This window comes from Phocoena sinus, chromosome 8 (genome assembly GCF_008692025.1).
Source record: "Phocoena sinus isolate mPhoSin1 chromosome 8, mPhoSin1.pri, whole genome shotgun sequence".
Classification (NCBI taxonomy): Eukaryota; Metazoa; Chordata; class Mammalia; order Artiodactyla; family Phocoenidae; genus Phocoena; species Phocoena sinus.
The window spans coordinates 57,595,611-57,611,241 of NC_045770.1; the positions used below are offsets into that span (position 1 = coordinate 57,595,611).

The following is a 15,631-nucleotide window of genomic DNA, read 5'->3' on the forward strand; positions in this document are numbered from 1 at the left end:
TCTATAGACCCAATGCAATCCCAATCAGAATGCCAGCAAGTTTTTTTGTAGAAACTGGCAAGCCAATACTAAAATTCAGATGGATATACAGAGAACCAAGAAGCCAAAATAACTTTGAAAAAGAACAAAATTGGAGGATTAATACTAATGGATTTCAAGACTTATTATAAAGCTACAATAATCAAAACAGCATGGTATTGGTGTGAAAATAAACAGATCAATGGTACAGATACAATACAGAGTTTAGAAATAATCCCATAAATATATGGGTAACTAATTTTTGACAAAGGTGCAAAAGGCAATCCAATGGAGAAAGGATAGTCTTTTCAACAAATGGTGCCAGAATAACTGGGAAATCCATACACACACCATATATAAAAACTCAAAATGGATCACAGACCTACATGTAAAGCCGAAAACTCTAAAATGTCTGGAAGAAAACATAGGAGAAAATCTTTGTGACTTTGGGCTGGGAAAAGAATTCTTGGATATAACACCAAAAGCAAAATCCACAAAGGAAAAAAAATGTATAAACTGTATTTTTTAAAAAATAAATAAATGTATTTATTTTTGGCTGCTTTGGTTCTTTGTTGCTATGAGCGGCTTTCTCTAGTTGCAGCAAGCAGGGGCTACTTTAGTTGTGGTGTGCGCGCTTCTCGTTGCAGTAGCTTCACTTGTTGCAGAGCATGGGCTCTAGGCGCAGGGGCTTCAGGAGTTGTGGCACGTGGGCTCTAGAACGCAGGCTCAGTAGTTGTGGTCCACAGGCTTAAATGCTCTGCGGCATGTGGGATCTTCCCAGACCAGGCCTCGAACCCGTGTCCCCTATACTGACAGGCGGATTCTTAACCACTGTGCCACCTGGGAAGCCCTAAACTGTATTTTTTGAAAGTTAAAAACTTCTACCCATCAAAAGGCTCTAAGAAAATGAAAAGACTGACACACACTGGGAGAAGAATATTTGCAAAGCATATACCTGTTAAGACTTGTACCTGAAGATCTTTCAAAATTCAACAGCAAGAAAATACAAATAAACACATGAAAAGATGCTCAACATCACTGGTCATCAGGGAAATACAAATTAAAACCACAATGAGATACCACTACACACCAGTTAGAATTGCTAAAATTAAAAAGACTCACCACAGCAAACGTTGACAAACCAGAACTTTCATACTCTACTGGTAGGAATTAAAATGGTAAAACCACTTTGGAAAAGTTTGGCAGTTTCTTAAAAAAGGACACACACCTACCATATGATCTAGCCTTCTCATGACTAAGTATTTACCTAAGAGAAAAAAAATTTTATTCTATACAAAGACTTGCATGTGAATGTTCACAGTAGCTTTATTTGTAATAGCCAAGAACTGGAAACAACCCAAATGTCTATTAACGGGCAAATAGATAAACAAATTGTGACATACCCATACAATGAAATAGTATTCTGCAATAAAAAAGAATAAACTATTGATACATGTAATTAGTGAATGAATCTCAAAATAATTATGCTGAGTAAAAAAGCCAAATAGAAAGGCATAAACAACTTATGCCAAAAAGAACAAACAGGTTAACTGGACTTCATCAAAATTAAAAACTTTTGTGCAAAGGACACTATCAAAAAAGTGAAAAGACAACCTATAGAGTGGGAGAGAATATTTGCAAATCATGTATCTGATAAGGATTTAATATTCAGAATACATAAAAAACTTACAACTCAACAACCAAAAGACAAACAACCCAATTCAAAACTAAGCAAAAGATTTGAATAGACATTTCTCCAAAGAAGATATAAAATGGTCAATAAGCACATGAAAAAAGGCTCAACATCATTATTCATTAGGGAAATGCAAATCAAAACCTAACGAGATACCCACTAGAATGATTATTTTTTTAAAACTCAGAAAATAACAAGTGCTAACAAGAACATGGAGTAATTGGAGCCCTCATACATTGCTAGTTGGAATGTAAAATGGTGCAGCTGCTGTAGAAAACAGTATGACGATTTCTCAAAAAATTAAACATTCAATTATTCCCATGACCCAGCAATTCCACTCCTAATTATATACCCAAAATAAAACCAGGAGTCAAACAGATACTTGTATTCCAATGTTTATTGCAGCATTATTCACAAGAGCCAAAAAGTGGGAAGGAGATGAAAGGATCAACAAAATGTGATATATGCATACAATGGGATATCCAGCCAAAAAAAGGAATGTAGTACTAAAACATGTTACAATGTGAATGAACCTTGAAAACATTATGCTGAGTGAAATAAGCCAGGTCACAAAAGGACAAATACAATATGATTCCACTTACATATCTAGAATAGGCAAATTTGTAGAAAGAAGGTTACAGGTTACTAGGGCCTGGGGTGATGGTGGTAGAATGGGGAGATATTAATGGGTACACAGTTTCTGTTTGGAGTGATCAAAATATTTCAGAAAAAGAAAGCAGTTTTGATTGCACAACACTGTGAATGTACTTAAGGCCGCTGAATTGTACACTTGAAGTGGTTAAATTGGCAAATTTTATGTCATATATATTTTACAGCACAACCTATTATATAAGTATCATGAAGTTCCAGCTAGCTTTCTATCCTTTTAGATACTACAATAAACAATCTGGGGGCTTCCCTGGTGGCGCAGTGGTTGAGGGTCTGCCTGCCGATGCAGGGGACACGGGTTTGTGCCCCGGTCCGGGAGGATCCCACATGCCGCGGAGTGGCTGGGCCCATGAGCCATGGCTGCTGAACCTATGTATCCCGAGCCTGTGCTCCGCAACGGGAGAGGCCACAACAGTGAGAGGCCCGCATACCGCAAAAAAAAAAAAAAAAAAAAAAAAAAATCTGTATGACAGGTTTCTCAAGCCAATATCCTAGTAGCAGGCTTCAACTAGTCTTCTAATTAGAATCAGGTAGTTGAACTGTCTAACAGCTAAACACAGGAGCAAACAGAATTCCTAGCCATAGGGCAAGGTGCCGTCAAAGGAATAGACTGTTGAGCTCACTAGATTCTTAAATCCTGTTCATGGAAGGGTGGAGATGCCTATAGAATATTTGTAGCTAATCCATATATCTTGAATAATACTCATTTCACCATGAAAAATTATTTATCTTCATAATTGTAGAATCTGAGTGATGGGTATACAGGGGTTTTATTGTTCATTTTATTGTTTTTTTATATTTGTTTAAATATTACACAAATTAAAAATTTAGAAATCATTTATAACATCCATTATGCAAGTTAAAAAACCTCAGATGCTGGGTGATTATAGAAATAATTGAAGGGCTTATAGGAGCCTATGCAGAGAAAGTTCTGATTATAGTCTCTCAAATGCTAAGTAACTACTCCAGAGTATGTATTCCCTATTAGTACTTCAATGTTAACTAGCCATCCTTAGAGTTTAAAGCGAAACACATATACACCACACTGTTTCAAATGAAATATTTTAAAATACATTTCATAACATCCAGAACATACTTCTTTCTATCACGGATTTTTAACACAAATTGCTTGTGTCCAATTGCTTGTTTTCAAATTTCCCTTCCCTCAGACACTATGAGCTTCTATCAACCTTGGAACCATGCTATTCATCCTTGATTTCCCCCCTCCCACTTTAGTTCTGGACATAGGGCCTGTATTCAATAAGTTTAATTCCACAGATATTTACAGAGCACTACAGTCTGTGTGTTAGGCACTGCTTTTAGTGCTGAGGATACAGCCCTGATCAAAAATGACAAAGTTGTTTGCATGGTGCTTAGATTCTATAAGAATGTGATTGAAATGAAAGATGTGATGGGACTAATCAATTTTCAAAAGGTCTTCCAACTAATATTCTCTGCAATACAAACTATACCTATTTTGGTGACTCTACCAGTCCCCATGCTTTGGGGAGCTTCTCTCAATTCCACAATAAAAGGTAACCAACCCGACAGTGCCATGAACACAGGGCTGGTGGGAAGAGTGCTGCTCAATGGCATTTTTTTAAAATTTGGATTTAATTGTTCTCATTAAATCTACATGCTTATCAAAATTCCCTTCATCCCCAACCAAAGATAATGTTCCATATAGCTGTCCCAGGCTGGAGAAGAATTTATTACTAATCTAACACAGTCACACACAGAATATGCCCTTACAGTGACGGCGCAGATGTCAGCAAGAGTTCTCCTCTAAATGGACTGATAATGATAGGATTTTCTCTCTAAAATATATCAGAGCTCTCAAAGGTTAAAATACACAAATTTTCACCACTCCAGCCTCTTTGCCTGTATAGGAAACCATCAAGTTGCGAGAGCATTTATCACACATCAGGCCTCACAGGTGTTTGACAGGAATCGCTAACGCCTGTTCCACGTGATGTCTTCAGTTAACCTGAAGCCTTTGGTTTATTTTGTGGAGCAAACCATTCATCTCTTTTAACTTCTGCCATTGCATCAGCCAACAATTTGCTTCCCTCTGGATCCATCTTCGAGAGTTCTCAAAACGCTTCTTCCCCCACAAAGCAAATTTCATGTCCACCAGGGTCAGTCAGAATGATCACTTGCACTGTTGCTTTCCCTGGAGTGTCCAGACTCACGAGGAGAGTCAGAATCTTCTGATTCTCCCTTTTTATCAAGTCTTCTAAGTCTGACAACTCTTTCTGGGGGCAAGAAAAGGCAATTCGTCCAAAAGCTGCTTGCATGATCAACTGCCCCCTGGATGCCCTGTAGCTCCAGCTTAAACTGGTTATCAGCATAGCCCAGCAAAACTCTGTGCTTCTTTTCATCTTTTTCATAAATTTTCATTCCCAGCAGATTAGACCAGTAGTTCAAGGACTTCTGAAGATCAGAAACTGCTAGAGTTACTTTTAATACAGGATCTGACTGAGGTGGACTGTGGTTCTGCAAATAGAATTTATATCCTCTGGGGGCTTTGGTTTCAAAGACACCTACTGCGACTTCATTGAGTGGCCACTCCAGCTTCCTGGCTTTGCAGACAGCCTGGCTAGAAGCAAGCGTGATACCCATGAAGTCACTGCCAAGCTACAGTCTCCGATGCCATAACTGTAAGTCAGTTCTGCAACAAAATGATCATCCTCAGGTCCAAATTCTATCACTGATTTACTCCATTTCCCATCATAAGGCCTTCATCCCCAGGACATCACAATAGAAACACACCATCTGGAAGTGGTTTCCCACTTTGAACATGAAGTGCAGAGCCCTGAGAGTCGCCATGACCACCTACGCTACCCACCCCTCACGCATACAGCGCCGCGCTGCCCACAGGTGACACCAGCACAGTAATCCCAATGGCACTTTAAAGATTAGAGGCTCATGCATCCATAATTTTCTCATTTTCGTATCTAAATTGGTAAAATGGTCCACCACCCTCTGATAGTAGACTACAGAAATAATTTGTGAGAGTTGTAGGACCTTCTAGCCTCATGGTGTTTCCTTAATCTTTCCCCTAACACACAACTAACAGATTTTTCCTATAAAATATTATATATAAAAACATATAATAAATTATATGAGTTATACATATATAACTCATTTCCTACATTTTCTAGTTATCTCTGGGCCAAAGGTTCTCAAACTGGGACCCCAGACCCTTAAGAGGATTCACAAAGGTAGTGATGGAAATCTTTAATTTTCAATATATTTTTAACAATCTAACAAATCATATACTTATAGTCCATAAGGTTCTACCCACTAAATACCTCAATAAATAGGTTGAATACATTTTTGTTGCTTATCTAGGGCTTATTCTTTAATAGAAGACATTAACAATATTTTAAATTATTAAGGGGGTTATGAAAAGAATATATATTATAAGCTGATAAAGTTGGGGACCACTGCTTCAGAAACACTGCTCCAGACCATGATGAACTTGTTAGATATTCAAATTAATATCAGAACATTTCAATACTTTGGTATCTATAGTGATCAATGCTTTGCATCTTCCATCTGGTTCCTAGGCTCTCATTTGATACTAACAGTTACTACTTACATAGGGTCTAATTGGTGACTACTGCTGATGCTACCCACAAAAAGAAAGTGTTTGGGGTAAGTAAGGACTACTTGAAGTTTCCATCTCACAGAGTCCAGAAATCATAGCAAATCTTGCATACAAGGCAAAAGCCATGACTTCTACTTGAACAATCACATAAATAGCACCAAAGCAACTATTTGCTCTTATGATTCTTACCTAATTTTAACAAACTGATAACACTATGCTCTCTTCACTTTAAATTCTTAAACACCTTTCAATTTAAATGTTATGTTTAGAATAAAGTATATTTAAATATTTATGCCAATATAACATTTTACAAATTTTCTCCTTTATGTAATAAAGTGTTTTAAATTACTTCAATATAGGTTTTAAATTATTACATGTGCTCTACAGAAATGCATATAAAATTAATTTTAAGCATTCAAGTTTATACATAAATTGAACCAGCAGATACTAAGTCATATGTTTAGTTGCCAAGCTAAAAGGCTAAATGAAGGGGCGTGCACTCACAAGAAGTATAAAGTAAGAGCTCTAAAACATTGATTATGAAAAGGCAAAGACAGGTCTTCACTGTCCAAAGTTCAAGAAAACTGGGAATCATTTATGGTTCATACCACTAACTTTCCAGCTTCCAACCATGACTTTTTGACAGTCAGCCACTTCTCACTCAAATGAACAAATTAAAAAATGGCAGTAATGGAGGGGGGTTACTTTGCGCTAGATTTTTTCTTTTCTTTTTTTTTTTTTTTTTTGCGGTATGTGGGCCTCTCACTGTTGTGGCCTCTCCCGTTGCGGAGCACAGGCTCCAAACGCGCAGGCCCAGCGGCCATGGCTCACGGGCCCAGCCGGACCGGGGCACGAACCCATGTCCCCCGCATCGGCAGGCGGACTCCCAACCACTGCGCCACCACGGAAGCCCTGTGCTAGATTTTTTTTAATTCCAAATTTTAAAGAAGAATAATAATTCTTATATATGGATTACTATGTACCAGGCACTATTTCACAATAACCCTTTAAGCTAGGTACTATGGGGTCCACTTTACAGACCAGGAAACTAAGAAATGGAGAGATGAACTAACTTGCCCAAATTCACATGGAGAGTCAGGATTTGAACTTAGATGGCTCTTAAGCACTTTAATAAACTGCCTCTCAGCTAAGGGCGAAATAGCCACATCATTTGTATTGTGATTTACTGAGCACCTGCAATTTTTTTTTAAAGTTTGACATAAACAAACAAAAAGTGGACTCTCAAATGTAAGCAGCAAATGAGGTTTTAAACTCTCATCTGAATCCAGAAAAATAAAGCCAAGCTTGCAATTTTACTGAAAGTGGATTACCTGTGAATTTTTACACAGATTTGGATAGAGATGGGAAATTTTTAAAATTATCTTGTGGAATCTTTTTAAAATATCATATTTTTAAAAGTGATTTCTGATTCTTGAATGGTTTGGCTTTAAGTAAAATATTGGCACGCATGTAATATATCACAATGATATTTTCTGTTATTTTATACAGCTATTAAAAATGTTGGCATGGATCAAAATATACTGATATGGAAAGCTTCATATGATATGTTAAACAAAACAGTCAGTAAAAAGGGCATGTAAAGTGTGATCCTAAATCTATTCTGTAAAAAGTCTTAAGCTTAAGTTTATGATAAACATTTTTCCTTCCAGTTTTACTGAGATACAATTGACATACAGCACTGTACAAGTTCAAAGTGTAGCATAATGATTTGACTTACATACATCATGAAATGATTACCACAATAAGTGTAGAGAACATCCATCATCTCATACAGATTCAACATTAAAGAAGAAAAATTTTTTTCCTTGTGATGAGAACTCAGGATTTACTCTTAACTTTCTTTTTTTAAAAAAATTTATTTATTTATTTATTTGGGGGGGGCATTGGGTCTTCGTTGCCACATGCAGGCTTTTTCTAGTTGCAGTGAGTAGGGGCTACTCTTCATTGCAGTGCACAGGCTTCTCATTGTGGTGGCTTCTCCTGTGTGGAGCACAGGCTCTAGGCACGTGGGCTTCAGTAGTTATGGCATGCGGGCTTCAGTAGTTGTGGCTCGTGGGCTCTAGAGCACAGGCTCAGTAGTTGTGGCACATGGACTTAGTTGCTCTGCGGCATGTGGGATCTTCCTGGACCAGGGCTCGAACCTGTGTCCCATGCATTACAGGCAGATTCTTAATCACTGCACCACCAGGGAAGTCCCTCTCTTAACTTTCATATACAGCAGTGTTAATTATATTTATCATGTTGTACATTACCTCCTTAGTACTTATTTATCTTATAACTTGGAACTTTATACCTTTTGACTGTCATCATCCAATTCCCTTTCCCACCACCTCCTGCCTCTGGTAACCACAAATCTCATCTCTTTTTCTGTAAGTTTGCTTGTTTGTTCTTGAAGTACAACTGACCTACAACACTATGCTAGTTCCTGTTACACAACATAGTGATTCAATATTTCTGTACTCAAAATGATCACCATGATAAATCTAGTTACGATCTGTCACAATACAATGATATTACATAGTTATTGACTATATTTCCCCACACTGTACATTTCATACTCATGACTCATTTGTTCTGCAACTGTAAGTCTGTACCTCTTAATCTCCCTCACCTATTTCTTTCCTCCCCTCTCCCCTCTGGCAACCACCTGTTTGTTCTCTGTATCTATAACTGTTTCTGTTTTGTTATGTCTGTTCATTTGTTTTTTAGATTCCACATATAAGTGAAATCATACAGTACTGGTCTCTCTCTGTCTGACTTGTTCACTAAGCGTAATGGGGGTGGGGCATGTTTGGCAGAGGATGCACTACCCCCACTGTATTCCCATTTCAGCTTGTTTCCCCACAATGTTTCCAAGAGTGTGGGGCTCCCTACCCCTCTGCCCCCTTTCCCACCTCCCTTTGTGCTCTGGAGGCCCAGAGGAATTGGTAGCTGCAATCTGTGCTATTCCCTTCTCTGAGTATAATGGTCAGAACAAAAAAAATAATATCCAAAGATACTTTGGTACTAACAGCATGATCTACAGCAAGAAAGATAAGCATTTGGCTCCAATCCATGAGATTCCAAGGGGAGAGACAGCCAAGACAGTGTAAAGAAGAATAAGAAAAAAGACTTGATAAATATTATTAAGGGCATGAAAGTTGAAAGCACAGTAAATGTACAAACAACAAAGCCACCCAACAGAAGACAACTTAAAAGTGTGGCGGCTACAACTAGCAGGCTTCAAAAAGCTCCAGAAGATGCCCCCAAAAGAGAAGTGAATCCCTGAGTCCTGAGTTGGTGGTGGCTGCACCTGCTGTTGCAGACTATCCCTTTTGACAAGCAGATGACCAAGTCAGAGCTGCTCCAGCAGCACAAGGAAGACTCAAGGGCACAGAAAGAGGGCAAAAGACCTAAAATTAGTTTCAGTAACATCATATCAGCTACGAAAGTTGCCAGATCTGCCTGCCACAGCTAGAGTTAGTACAAGACTAGTGAATCAGATGCAGTTTGATGAAGGAGCTGATGATGATGATGTTGGTCAGGATCTTCAACCTGATCTTAAGACCACTGATCTCAGAACAAGTTTTAGGAAAAATATATTCAAAGGCAAGAGGCTTAATATTTTTGGGCTTAAGGCAGTTACTAAAGAGGCACCTGACACACAGAGACAACACCTTCACTTTGGATTGTGGAATCTGCTAAGCAGTTAGCCACAGTCAATGAACAGTCCTTTCAGAATGATTCTGAAGAGATGAGCCAATGGACAAAAGAGGAGAACCTGTGGGAGTCCCAATTAACAATGAAGCAGGTTTTGATGATAAGGGTTCAGAATCTCATTAACATACATTTCTGGATAAATACCTGGAGGATTTTCCAAAACAAGGATCAACTCGCCACTTCATGGAGCTGGTGACCTGGCCTTTCCAAAAACCCATCTGAGTGTTAAGCAGAAGGTCGAACACTTAGAGTGGTTTAGAAATTACTTTAATGAAAAACAGGATGTTCTTAAAGAGAGTGACATACAGTTCAACAGGAAATTTTTATTTCAAGCTATTGGAGATTGGTATTATAAACAAAACAATTTGACTAGAAAAAAATACAATAAACATTTAAATATGGTTATTAGGTGGCAGAATTACTGGTAATTTTCCCTTTCTCCTTTAAATCTTTTTATAATTTTTTTTCTTTTTACAATTCACAGAATTTTATAATTCTGCTTCCTTTTATAAATAAGAAAAAATAAAGCTGTTTAAATTTACTATAAGCTTCACTAATCAGATACTTTAACAAAATGTTTTATTTTGTACAAGGGACAGAAGAGTTGTGACTGTTTCTAGAAAATTCTCTCATTTGGCTTTCAAGGAGCACTGAAATGATTTTATTTAAACTAGTCTCTAAACCATATAAAATATTATACTAATGTAGTAATCTTATAACTATTGATCGTCTCCTCTCATAAATGAAAGAGACAAGGAAAAACAGGACATTACAGATATAACATGAATAACCTGCAATTCTAACTAAATTTGATGCTTTGTACTTCCCAAATGTGTTGTTTTCTTTGAAAAGCATATAACTTGATAAAGTTGTTTCTCCTTGTCTGGGTAGTTGTAAATAGCAAAAGACAACTACGTTAACACTTTCAGATTTTGAACATCCTATAAACTAAACAGTTGTTCCCTCGTGCAGTCAAAATTAAAACTTATTCTTTTGAGAGTTTCTCCTTCTTAGTATCATACAGCTTACCTGCTCTTAAAGATGTACTATGAGATTCTGTATTTATTTCTTATTCTAGAAAGATGCACATCAGCACATACCCAAGTATGCATTTCCTCAAAGATTACATATTGACATTTCAGAGGAAGAAGCATAGAAAATAATGTAGTAAAAAGAACTCTAGAAATCTTAAAATACATCTAGTTCTATCATGAACCAGCTGTATATCCTTACACAAGTCATTTCTCTTAAAAGAAGGGGCTTTGAAACTGGATGATGAACAATTCAATCCGTATGTAATAAATAAGTGCAAGATATTATATTAGATGTGGTGGAGAGTTAAAGAGACTAAACAAACAGATCCATCTTGAAAGATTTCACAATCTAATAGGAAAAAAATTTTTAAACAAGCAAACAACCTGCTGCTTCCATGGTGCAACAGAATACATTTTAATAAATACAAGTTTCTTTTAAAATAAGTAAATTAAAAAAATAAGGGAAAGGCCAGCTCAATATTCAGCTCATGATACACTGTACAGCCAAACAGATTTAAGTGAAATGTTCAAGCTTTAATAATAAAGTACACTATATTTTACAGTTTATGGCAGAAAAATAATAAAAGGAACTTTAAAGATATATTATTTCAAAGATAATTAGGCCCTAAAAGTTTACTTACCTTTAAAAAACTCCTTCAGAAAAGTTAATGTCTGCCTTATAGAGTCATTACTCACTTCAGTAACCCATTGACTGTATCTGATTACTCTGTGCTCTGGCTAAGGACTAGAACTGCATGCTTACTACTTGAATAATTCAGCCAGCAATGGGGAGAAAATACTCCTCAAAAACGAACCAGTGGTGAGGGAGAAAAAAGAAAATGGATAGGTCAGTAAACCAATTCAGAGAAAGCCTAAACCACTCATGTGATCCGCAGAATTATCAAAAGCAGTTCATCTTTCCCACTACAGAAACCAGGGAGATAAGCAGTCTAGAAGCAAAGGCTGTTTTTTTCCCCCTACCTTTAACCTTTCAGAGTCTAATGATTCAAAGAAGACAAACAAGGGCATGCTGGATTATATGTTTCCAAAATCTAATATAAAGCAACTATTATTTAACCATGTGGTCAAAGTTAAGCACATAACAAACTGCATAAGCAGAAGGAATAATGGTGTAAATAATAAGCTTAATGCAACCAATAAATAGAATTTATAGGGATGAATCAATTATTTCAAAACACAAAATGACTAACAGTCAATCTTATATAGATGAGAACCATAAAGAGATCAATATTGAAATAATTTCTCCATAAAACTTATTTTTTCATTTCAACATATATTTACTGCAGACAAGAATATAACAAGATGGGCCATTGGGATTGACATGTATACACTGATGTGTATAAAACTGATGACTAATAAGAACCTGCTGTATAAAAAAATAAAATTCAAAAAATATATAATAAGAATATAAATATTCAAGAATGAATATAACAAAATTCTTTCCCCAATCAATGTAACAAGATGGAGGACTGAGCACATGCTAATTTTCTCCTTCTACTTAAAACACCATAAAATGTCAGAAAACTTCTTTTTAATAGAATACATCTATAAAAGCACAGAAAATATAGCATGCCATTAGCAATCAAGATCACAAATATCCAAAAGATGGAACTAGTTTTCACACCTAAAGGTTATAAGTAAGCAATTCATAGAAAACCTGTAAATGGCCAGTAAGCACAAGATGCTCCTCCTCTCTAGTAACCAGGGCAATGTAAATTAAAACAATGAGATATTTTATTCAGCAGATAGCAAAATATTAAAAATAATGATAAAGGCTTAGCAAAGATTTAAAGAAAAGGGACTCTCTTTTACTGTTGGTAAGAGAGTTAAGTTGAAAGAAGTCTTTTGAATATCCACTAAAATACAAAGTGTATATACAATCTGACCTGCACTTTCACTTCTAGCAATCTAACTTAAAGGCAGTATTTGCTCAGATATGTTCATGTGTGTTTAGTGCAACATCTCTTCAAAACTGGGGGAAATGGAAAACAATTTAAATGATCAATGGTTAAGTGAATTATGCCTCATCCACACTATGAAATACCATTCAGTATGAAAAATGTACCTATATGAAAGCACCTGCGGCCCCTCCACAAAAAAAGCACATATTGTTAGAGGGAAAAAAAAAAAAACTGGCTACAGAATAGATCACATTATTCCTCAAAATTCCTAGCTTCTATGAAGTATTTACCATCAGACTGTAATACCCACAACCCCTCTTTGAGGTAGTCACCTGTCAACTCCCCTTATTCACAGAAAACCTTGGCACTTAAGTTTCTGCCCAGCTACTCCAGTGATATTCCTGAAGATTTCAGTATCAGTATATTCTCTCAGTTTCTTCACTTCCTTCTAGATAAATCTTTTCTTCCATCCTACTTCAGTTACCTCCTCCCATAATCATACCCTAAACCCTGTCATGTTCAATAACTAAACCACCACCCAGTCTCACATTTAACCCTCTCACATTTAGACGACGACTTCTAGGTTTCCAACTTTACTTATATGCTAGTCACCCTACTTTTATAATTCTTTAACACCATCAAAACTTCTAGTCCACTGACTCTACCACTCTCATTGTCCATCATGTCCTCAATTCCTTCCTCAAACAACTTCTTTAAAATAACCACAGTCCAAAACTACAACAACTTCCTCGTATACACCTTCAAGTCCACAGCATCATTCCCTCTGTCATACTTTTGGTAAAATCCTAACCCTCGTTAAACCCAACCCATTGCTTACTCCAGAAGTGTTCTAATTGGTCTTATTTCCATTCTTGTCCCATGAGGCAGAGACAGCCTAGCTGCCTACCCAGTATTCATTCTTTCATTCCTTACTAAAACAACCCTAGGGACTTCCCTGGTGGTGCAGCAGTTAAGAATCCGCCTACCAATGCAGGGGACACGGGTTCGATCGCTGGTCTGGGAAGATCCCACATGCCACGGACCAACTAAGCCCGTGCGCCACACCTACTGAGCCTGAGCTCTAGAGCCTGCGAGCCACAAATACTGAAGCCTGCGCGCCTGGAGCCCATGCTCTGCAACAAGAGAAGACACCACAATGAGAGGTCTGTGCACTGCAACGAAGAGTAGCCCCCATATGCTGCAACTAGAGAAAGCCCGCGTGCAGCAACAAAGACCCAATGCAGCCAAAAATAAAAAAAAATAAATTTATAAAAATAAGTAAATAAAAGAACCCTAATTTTACTTAGGAAGTTAATGTACCCAGCTAAAACACTATGCTTCCCAGCTTTCCTGGCAGCTAGAGGGAGTCTGTGACACTCAACTACAAAATACAGGTGAAGTCACTCAGTACGGCTTTGGAGAAGGCTCTTTAAAAGACCCAATTCAGCTGACATAGGCCCTTCTGCCTTACCTTCTGTCTAGATGGCATTCTACAGAAGGATCAACGATGGTTGATCCACATCACAAGGAGACAGGCACACTTGAAGATGTCTAAACAGAAGAACAAAAAGGAGCCTGCATCCCTGATGTCCTAGAGCTGCCATAATCAGCCCTGGACAGCTTACCTCCAGCTTTTTGTTACTGGAGAAAAGTAAAACTCCTAATTTATTTGAGTCACTATTTTGGGGTCTCTACTATTCACAGTAAATCCAATTCCTAATTCTTAGACCCATTACAGTTTATTCCCCACACAACAACCAGAGACCTTTTAAAAGTATAATTCAGATCATATTTCTGGCTTCCCATCACACTTAAAATAAATTTAAGGTCCTTACCAAGCAACTAGGCCTTCTTTGATCTGGCCCTCTATCTCTTCCAACTCACATCTTACCAAATCCCCAAACCACCCTTCCACCCTTCCACAACATGTACACTCAGTTCCAGCCACAGTGTTCCTTAAACAAGTCAAACTTGTTTCTATCTCAGGGCCTTTGCATTTGCTGTTCTCTTTGCTGGGAATGCTCTTTCCTCATAAGTTTACTTGGCTTGCTCCCTCATGTCTTTCAGGTAGCAACTTAAATGTTGCCTTCTCTGAGACTTTCCCTCATCACTGTATCAAAAACAGTCTTTTTGTGTCTCAAGTTTCCCTTCCACTCCCCTCTAACTCTTCTTACCCTGCTTTATTAATATATATTAAATTTTTTTTGCTTATTTACTGTACATCTTCCCCACTAGAATGAAACCTCCCTGAGGTCAAGAACCTTGGGTGTCTTCTTCAGCATCATATTCTTAGTACCTGGCACACAGTAAGGACATAATAAATATATGATGAATAAATGAATATACATCATGATCTTATTTATACTAAAAAAGACTAAAGCATATGTGTGAGTGTGTGTGTGTGTGTGTGTGTGTGTGTGTGTAAATATATAAAGGATCTAGGATATACACTAAACTGTTGACACTCATTATCTCTGGGGAAGAAAGTGGAAAATAAGAAAAAGGAGAACTTTCACATTTTGCTCTGCATATTCCTGCATAAAAAAGACAAAATTAACTACAACACATGGCAGGAAGAAAATTTTAAACATATTTAGAAATATAAGCCTATTTATAGAATCATAAAATTTAGAAACATAGTAACCTCAGTAAGCATAACACTACACCATGGGTAGAGGGATCTATGATTAGTAAGCAAATATCTTTTAAAAGAACAAGAATTAGGGGAATAAAATTTCCTGTTAACGTTTTGTAGCCCTTATAAAGGTTTTTACTGTCATTTAAACAAAATAATAAAGTATACTAAATAGTGTATTACACGTCAAATTAGTAATGATGAGTTATACAGAATTAATTTCCATCGCTTGCTCAGTAGAAACTTTTAAACATCTCCCTCCTCTAGGGATTCATCTAGATAATTATATATTTGTTTTGTTTCAGAAAATATGCATTCTGAGACATC

The 15,631-nt window shown here is 37.0% G+C and overlaps 1 protein-coding gene and 1 pseudogene across 2 annotated transcripts in view; both read right to left on the minus strand.

Moving 5' to 3' along the window:
- Positions 1-15,631, minus strand: part of RNF169 (ring finger protein 169) — a 94,046-nt gene that overhangs the window by 45,556 nt on the left and 32,859 nt on the right. The window lies entirely within an intron of this gene.
- Positions 4,293-5,209, minus strand: LOC116758004 (annotated as a pseudogene).